The sequence below is a fragment of the Trachypithecus francoisi genome, unplaced genomic scaffold (assembly GCF_009764315.1).
Source record: "Trachypithecus francoisi isolate TF-2019V2 unplaced genomic scaffold, Tfra_2.0 Contig01200, whole genome shotgun sequence".
Taxonomy (NCBI): Eukaryota; Metazoa; Chordata; class Mammalia; order Primates; family Cercopithecidae; genus Trachypithecus; species Trachypithecus francoisi.
In genome coordinates, this window is record NW_022681228.1 from 2505 (window position 1) to 12586 (window position 10082).

At 43.9% G+C, this 10082-nt stretch overlaps 1 pseudogene; it reads right to left on the reverse strand.

Moving 5' to 3' along the window:
- Nucleotides 1-225: 225 nt before the first annotated feature.
- On the reverse strand, nt 226-8839 carry LOC117091380 (annotated as a pseudogene).
- Between the last annotated feature and the right edge of the window lie 1243 nt (nt 8840-10082).

Genomic DNA, 10082 nt, shown 5'->3' on the forward strand with positions numbered 1-10082 from the left:
TGGCCTTTGAAAAGACAGTGAAATATCTTTTTTGGCATCCTTAATCTGAGAAAGCACATTTCTGAATGCATGTTGAAATATTAACAGGTACTGAATATTGGTAAATATTACAGTATATGTATTTCTTCAAATGTCTTCTATTTGTTCTTGTTGATTGGCACAGAAGTTTACATTGCTTCTCTTCAATTCTCTTCTTCTTCTTCTTCTATTTTTGGGCAGTAAAGTACGTATGGCTGTGTGCTTTCCCCCATGGAACTCCTATTGGTCTTCCGTAGCGCTGGTGCATCGGGCATTCTACCACTGCTGTAAGTGAAAGTCCATGGAAGAACTCAAATTGAGATCAGTGACATCCAGGAAATTGATGTTGAAGATGCTGGACTGCTGGTGCTGAGGGCGCTAAAGCCTGGTGTGGAACTTGGCGGAGTGAGGTCCAGCCACTCTATGGTTTCCCAAGGAGATTCAGTGAAGCTTAACTGCAGCCCACTGCTGTCCACAGAAGAGGGCAAAAACAGTGTCTGCATCGGAGAGAGGGGGCTGGCAAGATCTCATATGCATTGAAGAGGTCTTCTGCAGCCTTCCCAGAGAATCCATCCATTATCCCATCAAAATGAGGTTCTTCACTCCCAATTTTTAGAAGGGTGACATCACTCACCTTTCCTAGGGGGCTCTGGAATTTACTGAGACTTCAAGATGCTCATCACTGTCGGTGGCATGGATCAAAGGGGACTGGCCGCCAGAAGAGGCTTGTTCAAAAGAAGACGAGGGCTGGGGAGGACAGCAGTTGGACTTTGGGAAGATCTGAGTATCTTTGGGACTTTTTGAAGACATGAGTGATCCTCTCTGACATCTGCTGGCATTTCTGTGGGCAATACACGATGTGACTTGTTAAATCACTTCAAATTGAGCATGCCACGCAATATGAGCGAGTTACACTTAGATACAGAAGACGGCCATGCTTCCCTGGTCACGCTCACCACCCAGTCTCATCTCTAAGCTGCTCTGTCAATCTCCAATTCATCTTTCCCAAACCCTTTCCTGTTGGGAATTCCACTCTGTGGTTCTTAAGCTCTCTTCCCTGAAGGTTCCTGTGCCTACTCCTCTGACCCCTGGTGGTCCCTTGAGGACACTGAGTCCATCCCGACACCCTCAGTGAGGGCCTGAAGATGAGGGACCAGGTGCCACACCATTGCCACTTTCTGATTGCTACTCCCCCTCCTTCTGATGACAACTCAGCAGTTTTGGGTTTTGAGGGTGACACCAATGCCTCCGCCCTAGTCTTCTGGTCACTCCTCCTCATTCACTGAAAGCTCTACTTCCTACTCCATTGTCTTTCCCCCACTTCAGCCCTTCTCATTCTGTAACCTGAGCATCCTTGGAAATCACAGCATTCATGGTGGCCTCTCAGCTCCGACTTGCTCTCAACTCCAGTGATTCCCTCTTTCTCACCCGTCAGACACATCTTGGATTGTGTCATCTCCAAATACTGCATCCCTCTGAAAGCTCACTTTCAAGCTATGTTTTCCTCCTCGCTGTCCATCCTCTCCAAACCTCCAAGCCACTTATTAAGTACCTGGTAACAATAATTTTGCAACCATTTACAGTCACGCCAATCCACAGACTCTATTACGTTATCACTGTCCACCAGTCCCTCTGGTCTTCACTTCTTTTCTTGTCCAGCCTGTAGTTTTGGCACAACCCTACCTCTGGATGAGCCTGACCATCTGCCTTCGCTGAGCATGCTCTGGATCAGCAGAACATTGCAACAGAAAAATTAAACAACAAAACTGACTGGTTTCACTTTAGATTCTGATGTCAGACTACCACTGGCATTTAAGACTGCAAAACAACCCTGCTGTGTTTCTCCAGAAAACTCAATTCATTCATAATTAAGTCATAACTGCTCTTCTTCACCTGAATCTTCCACACTCCCCTTCTACATCCTCATGCGTTTCTGCTTGCCACATATTTCATTAAAGATATACAAGAGCAAGCCAGATGCAGTGGCTCACGCTTGTAATCCCAGCACTTTGGGAGGCCAAGGGGGGCGGATCATGAGGTCAGGACATTGAGACCATCCTGGCCAACATGGTGAAACCCCATCTCTAATAAATACATGAAAAATTAGCTGGGCATGGTGGCACACACCTGTAGTTCCAGGTACTCTGGAGGCTGAGGCAGGAGAATTGCTTGATCCCGGGAGTAGGAGGTTGCAGTGAGCCGAGATTGCACCACTGCACTTCAGCCTGGTGACAGAGTGAGATTCCATCTCAAATATATATATATCAACAAAATTGACTTGGTTTCACTTTAGATTTATGATGTCAGACCTACCGTGGCATTTAAGACTGCAAAACATATATATATATATATATATATTATATATGTGTAGTAATATATATATATAATGTGTGTGTTGTGTATGCATATGTATGTGGTGTATGTGGTCTGTATAAAAATACAGGCATCTGATATGAACTCTTCACATTTTTCCATCACAGAACTTATATACACACATTTGTTTGTACCCATCTCTTTCTTCTTCCCTTGTTACAGTGGAGGAAAGGTGTGTTCACTTGCTTGTTGTCTGTTTCCCTTACAGACTGTAAACTCTATAGAAATCAGGACTTCGTCTGATGCAGCACCGAGACTAGCACAATGCCTGGCTACCCTCTTCTCTGAGTCTTTGCTACCTCCGTCTCTGAAATCTTAAATGTTTTTGGCCTAAAGATTCTTCCCTGAGTTCTTTTCTTTTTTTTCTACACATCCTCCTCAGGTCCATCGTATTCATTTGTGTGGTTTGAAATTCTAGGTACACACTCTGTAATTTTTTAAGTAAATAAATGAACAAATTAAAAGATGACAAAAAGCACAGGTTGATTATGTTTTATTGCTAGCATGAATAACATTTAACCCGAATGAACCATCCAGTGGAAGGTTACTAATTGAATTTCACTTTGAGTTGGTGGCACAAAACGTTCATATCCTGTTTTTCTTTTCTCATAATTGAGAAGGCAGGCACATTGAGATTAGAACATAGAAAGCAGTAGAGCAGCAAGAGAAAACACTTAAGGAAACAAGGATTAGGCTGAGACATGAAAACTATTAAAGTGATTCTGAAAAATGCTCCTAGGACAAAGGCAGTGAGGAATCATCCACTATGCTTTCTTTTATCAGCTGTAAAAATGTGCGAGAAGCTCAAAGGAAATGACTCTCCCTGAGGACTGGCTGGTACATCCGACTCACAGTGTGCATCTGATCTTGCTACCTAGAGTTCATTCCTTAAGAGTTCACGCAGGTTCAGAATGCCCTAATGGACAGGACACAGGCAGTCTTACCTCCACTTTCAATAATCACGTCCGGGAGTTCATCCATCTGCTGACTCCGGGTCATTTGCTATTACAGATTTTTTTTTCTTTTTGAGACAGAGTGTCGCTCTGTCGCCCAGGCTAGAGTACAGTGGCCAGATTTCAGCTCACTGCAAGCTCCGCCTCCCGGGTTCACGCCATTCTCCTGCCTCAGCCTGCAGAGTAGCTGGGACTACAGGTGCCCGCCACCTCGCCTGGCTAGTTTTTTGGTTTTTTTTTTTTTGTTTGTTTGTTTAGTAAAGACAGGGTTTCACCGTGTTAGCCAGGATGGTCTCGATCTCCTGACCTCGTGATCCGCCCGTCTCGGCCTCCCAAAGTGCTGGGACTACAGGCTTGAGCCACCGCGCCTGGCCAGAATTTCTTTTTTTAAAGACTGAATAAAATTCCATTGTATAGATAACACGTGTTGTTTATAATTCATTTGTCAATGGACATTTGGGTTGTGTCTACCTTTGGGCTACGGTGAATCATGCTGCTATGACCATGGGTCTATTGCCTGATGGCTTTTTAACCATATTTGATTCAGCTTCAGTATTAATTTTAGGCAGATAAACTGCTGAATGAAACAGTCTACTAAACAGGAGAAAGGAAAAAGAAGGCAGAATGCTTCCTAGCACAGAGTATTTTAGAGTCAGTTCTATTATTTGAGAGGTTTTCATCCCAGGGGCAGGACATCTTAGTATATAGAAAATGACTTTTTAGGCTCTTACTTTGAAGTGACCTGAATCTACCTCTTGCTTGGTTTCTGCAATGTGGTCCAAGAACTTGGCTCATATTTTGTTGGTTCTTCATTGCAGTAGCTTGAGGAAGCTGTAGACACTTGTAGGGTATGTCCCCTCCCTCTGGCTCATCTCAGTAGAGTCTTATTTCTGGGCGTCCACTTTGCCTGGCCCTTCTTTTGAAACTGAAGAATCAGGATGAAGGAAGGGGGAGAACAAAGGTTCTCATACCATCTCACTACTCTGAGAGCACAGACTCAATAAACACAGGTATCACTAATCAATATGGATGGGAGCACTGACCAAAAATATAAAGTTTGGTCATTGAGAGCCGAGACGGGCGGATCACGAGGTCAGGAGGTCCGAGATAAAGACGAGTCATTTATCAGTTCAGAAGGTACCAGAAGCTCTGTCTGGCAGGTAATTGAAATGAACTGAATATAGAATAAGAAAAAGAGGCAGAGAGCAGAGCATAGTTGTGGCTCAAAGTAGCAGAAGAGCCTTGCTTTAGGCAATTGTCTTGCAGCAATGTGGCTCTGGGTTGCCAGATCCTCTAACTTTTTAGAAATGAGAAAGCCCCTTTGCATACCTCTCCTATTATGTTAAATTCTTTTTAAGCCAGACAAAACTTAACTGCAGGCTGACTTTGATCTGTGGGATATCCGTAACAGCAACCGATGTAAATGTTCTTCTCTGGGTTAAGCACATATGAAGGGCTATCAAATACTTATCCAAGCTCCAACTATTGAAATAGGGGATCATTAATTGTTTTCTGTTTTTCTTTTCTTTTCTCTTCTTTTTTGAGACACGGTTTTGCTCTTGTCACCTGGGATGGAATACAGTGCTGCAAACTCAGCTCACTGCAACCTCCGCCTCCCAGGTTCAAGCAATTTCCTGCCTCAGCTTCCCGAGTAGCTGGGATTACAGGCACACACCACCACACCCGGCTAATTTTTGTATTTTTAGTAGAGACGGGTCTCCCGATGTTCGTCAGGCTGGTTTCAAACTCCTGACCTCATGTGATCCACCCGCCTTGGCCTCCCAAAGTGCTGAGATTACAGGTGTGAGCCACCAGACCCAGCCTTGTTTTTTCTTTTCCGACTTTTTAATTTTGAGACTTTCCAAATACAAATGAAAGCAGAGGATACAGTGAACCTCTTGCGTTATTATCCAGCTTCAACACCCATCAATGTTTTGACAGGGTCATTGAATTTTAAAGCCAGGGAGCACCTTAGGAAGTATTACCCTGACAATCACTGTCATCTATTTGAGAAGCGATTATGTACATGAACAAAGTGGTAAGTGTAGGTTATCTGGAATCCTTACCAAGTAAATATCCCTGTTTTGTATAAGAGAGGTGAAATGTTCACCTGAGCAACAGTGGCAGCTGGCAGATGGCAGAGCTGGTACCAAAGCCAGACAGGTGACCTCTCTCTTCTCTCCCTGCCTCACACAGCTACACACGCAACACTGTTTTCCAATTATTGTCTACTTAATTTGCTTATTTTGGTGGCGTGGCACATGACACACTCAGTATCAGAATTTACAAACTATGTGAAGTTTAATCATATAAAACAATGTCTGTTCATTGAGTCAGTCTTTTTATTCTTCCATAAAAAAAATCACATGGTTACCTGCTTTACGGCATCTTCATAGGATGGAGGCTGTGTTACCTCTGAAATTGCTGAACTTGACTTAGAAAAAGTTGGGATGGAATTGAAAACTTTGGCCCCACCTTATCAGAAGAGTGTAAACCAGCCATCTGCATGGGTAAAATACGGAGAAAGTTATTGAATTCATGGGTCTGACATGATACTGTTTCTGTTCTAGAAACAACAGGCTAAATTTGGAAAATTGATCTAAGAGGAAAAGAAAAGGTCCGGGCTTAGAAAATAACTCCCATGTATAACAATAGTGAATGGTACTGTGGGTTTGTTGGTGGTGGCATCTTAGAATGGGAACCTTGCAGATCAATTTTCTCCTTAAGGCACACCCTCTTCTTTTAGGGGAAAATAAGTAAGAGTCCAGTTCAATACGAAAAAGATCAGCCGGGTGCGGTGGCTCATGGCTGTAATCCTAGCACTTTGGGAGACAGAGGTGGGCAGATCTCCTGAGGTCAGGAGTTCGAGACCAGCCTGGCCAACATGGTGAAACCCCGTCTCACTAAAAAAAAAAAAAAAAAATCAGCCAGGTGTGATGGCGGGCCTGTAATCCCAGCTACTCAGGATGCTGAGGTGGGAGAATCATTTGAACCTGGGAGGTGGATGCTGCAGTGAGCCAAGATTGCACCACTGCACTCCAGTCTGGGTGACAGAGTGAGACCGTGTCTCAAAAAAAAAAAAAAAAAAAAATCAACCCAGGAATTCCAGAGTAATCTATCCCACAGGTCATTTATTCCAAATGGGTTATTTTGCAGAGAGCTGGAGGCATTGCTGAGGTCTCTTATGAACCAGCTTTGTTTTTGTGAGTGTGTTCTCCTGTGGAGTGTCTGGTCCACGTCAGGGTCTCTATCCCTTCCCTGACTTGTGGTATGTGGCACTTTTATGTCATGCTTATGTTGTTTGTCTCCTTTCTGCCACCTCTTCTTTGCCCCTTGAGACTCTCCATACCCTGAATCCTTCATACCCCTGACTTCTTCCACCAGCTGAAGGGTGACGTCTCTTCCTTTTCCATAAAGATACTGCACTGTGTCCCAAGCTTTGCGTATCTCTCCAATCCTGTCCAGGGATCTGTGTCCCTCTCTCTTCCTCCACATTGTTTCCCACACACCCTGATCCCAATCTTTAACTTCACAGAAATTAGTTAATTGTTCACGTTGTTTTGCAGATTATGGCCATTTTAGTCATCATGATTTCTGGCATGACCCAGGAAATGACTCCCTGGGAAAACTTCTAACAAATTTTGTACATCCTTTTACATGCACTTGGAGTGGATTTGTTTCTCTCTAAAATGAAATTTATTTCTGCCTTTAAAGGGAACTTCATTATTGCTCACTTTGGAGGAACTTTCCAGCCCTTTATAATCAATCTGTCCCTCTCCCCCACCAGCATTTAATGTTGTAAGCATAGATCAGTCATTATTAACCAATATTGTTCTTTCTTTCTTTATTTTATTTATTTATTTTTTGAGACAGAGTCTCGCTCTGTCATCCGGGCTGGAGTGCAGTGATGCGATCTCGGCTTACTGAAACCTCTGCCTCCCGGGTTACAGAAGAGAGAAGAGGCAAAGTGAATCCCATGTTGAAGCCTTTTTTCAGGTGCCTACCTTTTGCCACACACATGGGCTTTTGGGACAAGGGTTGTCCCCAGCACTGTGACTGCTGTCTGCTTGGGCTCCAGAGGAGGGCGGGTGGAGGTTCGAAGAATGGGGAGAGAAGCTTGGAGGATGGCCAACGTGAGCTCCTGAGTTCTGTAAAGGAAGAAGTGACAAATGACATGGCCAGCAGCAGCATACTTGAATTAGTGAGTCTCCTAAGCCATTTCCTATGATCACTCCCATTCTAGTCCAGCCACTGGCCCTCTTTCTGATCCTTGAACAGTCCCTACAAGCTCTAACCTCAGGGCCTCTGTATGTGCTATTTCTCCTTCGCCTTCAATGCCTGCGCCCCAAATATCCACAACTTTTTGTTTTTTTTTTTTACTACTTTCAAGGTTTTGCTAAATGTCCCTGGCCCTTCTAATTAAAGTTGCAAATTTCCAGCTGGGTGTGTGGCTCACGCTTGTAATCCCACACATTGGGAGCCAAGGCGAGCAGATCACAAGGTCAGGAGTTCGAGACCAGCCTGGCCAATATGGTGAAACTCTGTCTCTACTAATAATACAAAAATTAGCCAGGTGTGGTGGCATGCGCCTGTAGTCCCAGCTACTTGGGAGGCTGAGGCATAAGAATTGCTTGAACCCGGGAGGCAGAGGTTGCAGTGAGCAAGATCATGACACACTGTACTCCAGCCTGGGTGATAGAGTGAGACTCCATCTCAAGAAAAAGTAGCAAACTTCCAAATAACACACACACACCCTTTTGCTTTTCTCCATAAGATGTATCTCTTCTAATATAGTGCATAATTTACTTTGAAATTGTTTCATTTGCTTTTAAACTGTCTCTGTTTCCCATGAGAATAGAAATTTTTGTTTGACTAGCTCAGCTAATTCCCAGAGATGTGAACAGGGCCTGGCACATAGTAGGTGCTCAGTAAATGTTTGCACTATGCAGACATTACATGAAGAGTAAGATCTGATGATTTCCCCTTTAAACCTTTGAGGCATTGGTTTTGCCTATGATAAGGTTGGATACCAAGGAATCCTGGAATCCTGAGAGCAGTGGTCAGCAAACTGCAGCCCACAAGCCAAGTCTTGCTCACTGACTTTTTTTTAAATAACGTTTTATTGGGACTAGCCATGTGCATTTGCTTACATGATGTCGTGGCTGCTTTGTGATACAAAGGCAAATTAGGTTGGGATGGCACAGACAGTGTGACCTGCAAAGCAAAAAATATTTACCATCGGCCCTTTACAGAGCAAGTTTGCCCCCCTGCCTTAGAGGATGAGTAACTTTGGTCTACCATGGAGATTCAAGGATTGTAGTGTCTGGGGCTGGAGCTGGTGCTACCAAAGTGGTAGAAACCATTGGAGAGAGCACTGGTGGAAGAAGTCTGGTAATGGGCAGAGTGTTGGGTGTGACAGGAAAAGTGACAGTCGTATATCCCCAAAGTTCGGCCCGGGTGCCAGAGCAGTCCTGGAAGGGTCCAAGCCGGTCCATGGGGCCGTTTGGTGCCTGACACAGGTAGCCCCGAATTTAAGCTGTTGTCTTAATCAGAGACCTAAAGAAATCAGAATGTGGTTAGTGTGCTGTTTAACGACAACATTTTAAAAAGTGTATCTTTATAAAATTAGCTTCAAAACATCACAGATGGAATTCTACAATACCCACTCTTTTTATACTTTTTCTCAATTTCCTCTCCTACCCCTGATATAAACCAGTTTTGCACAATTTTAACAATTACTTTTAACTTTATCATATATGATGTTTCATGGCCTTAGAGTCATAGAAATGTAGAGCTTGAATGAATGGTAGAAGTCGTCTAATCTACTGCCTGTCATCCCCCATGGCGATCTGTGTCCCGTTTTCTAGATGAGAAAACATATCCGCCGGGTTTAGACACACCCCTCCAACAATAGTCTTGAAGTACAAGCGAAGTCGGCAGCTTTTCTGGCTTCCTTGTGAGGGCTCTTTCCTACCACGTTCTCTTCCTCAAACCTGAGCATGCACCAGAACCACTGGAGAGTGTGTTACAAAGCATACTGCAGGGCCCCCTGTGGGATTTCTCTGGCTCAGTTGATATGTATTTCTAACAAGTCCCCAGGTGGTGCCCAGACCTGACTTTGAGAACCACGGCTCCTTATAACATTTACATCCTAATTTTAAAGACCAGCTGTATAATAGTCGTCTACTGGAGAGTAGGCGATGATAAGGCCATCAGTGTCAAATACTGGCCCTGCCTGTTACTAACTCAGTGATCAACCACTCAGTGCCTCAGTTTTCCCTTCGGGAAATGGAGGGAATAGCACTTTATGCATTTTTGTGAGTTAAAATGGCTTAAAAAATGCATAAGCACTTGGAATAGTGCCTGGCAAATGTTTGTGAAATGTAAAGTTTTGCTAATATTATTATGTTAATTCACGTGTGTGTAATATAATATATATTATATAAGGTTTTTTTTTTTTTTTTTTTTTTAGACGGAGTCTTACTGTCACTCAGGGCTGGAGTGCAGTGGCCGGATCTCAGCTCACTGCAAGCTCCACTTCCCGGTTCAAGCAATTTCCCTGCTCAGCCTCCTGAGTAGCTGGGATTATAGGTTTGCACGACCACACCCGGCTAATTGTTTGTATTTTAGTAGAGATGGGGTTTTCACCATCTTGGCCAAGCTGGTTGTGAACACCTGACTTCAAGTGATCTGCCATCTGGCCTGCCAAACTCGTAGGATACAGGCTTGAGCCCACTG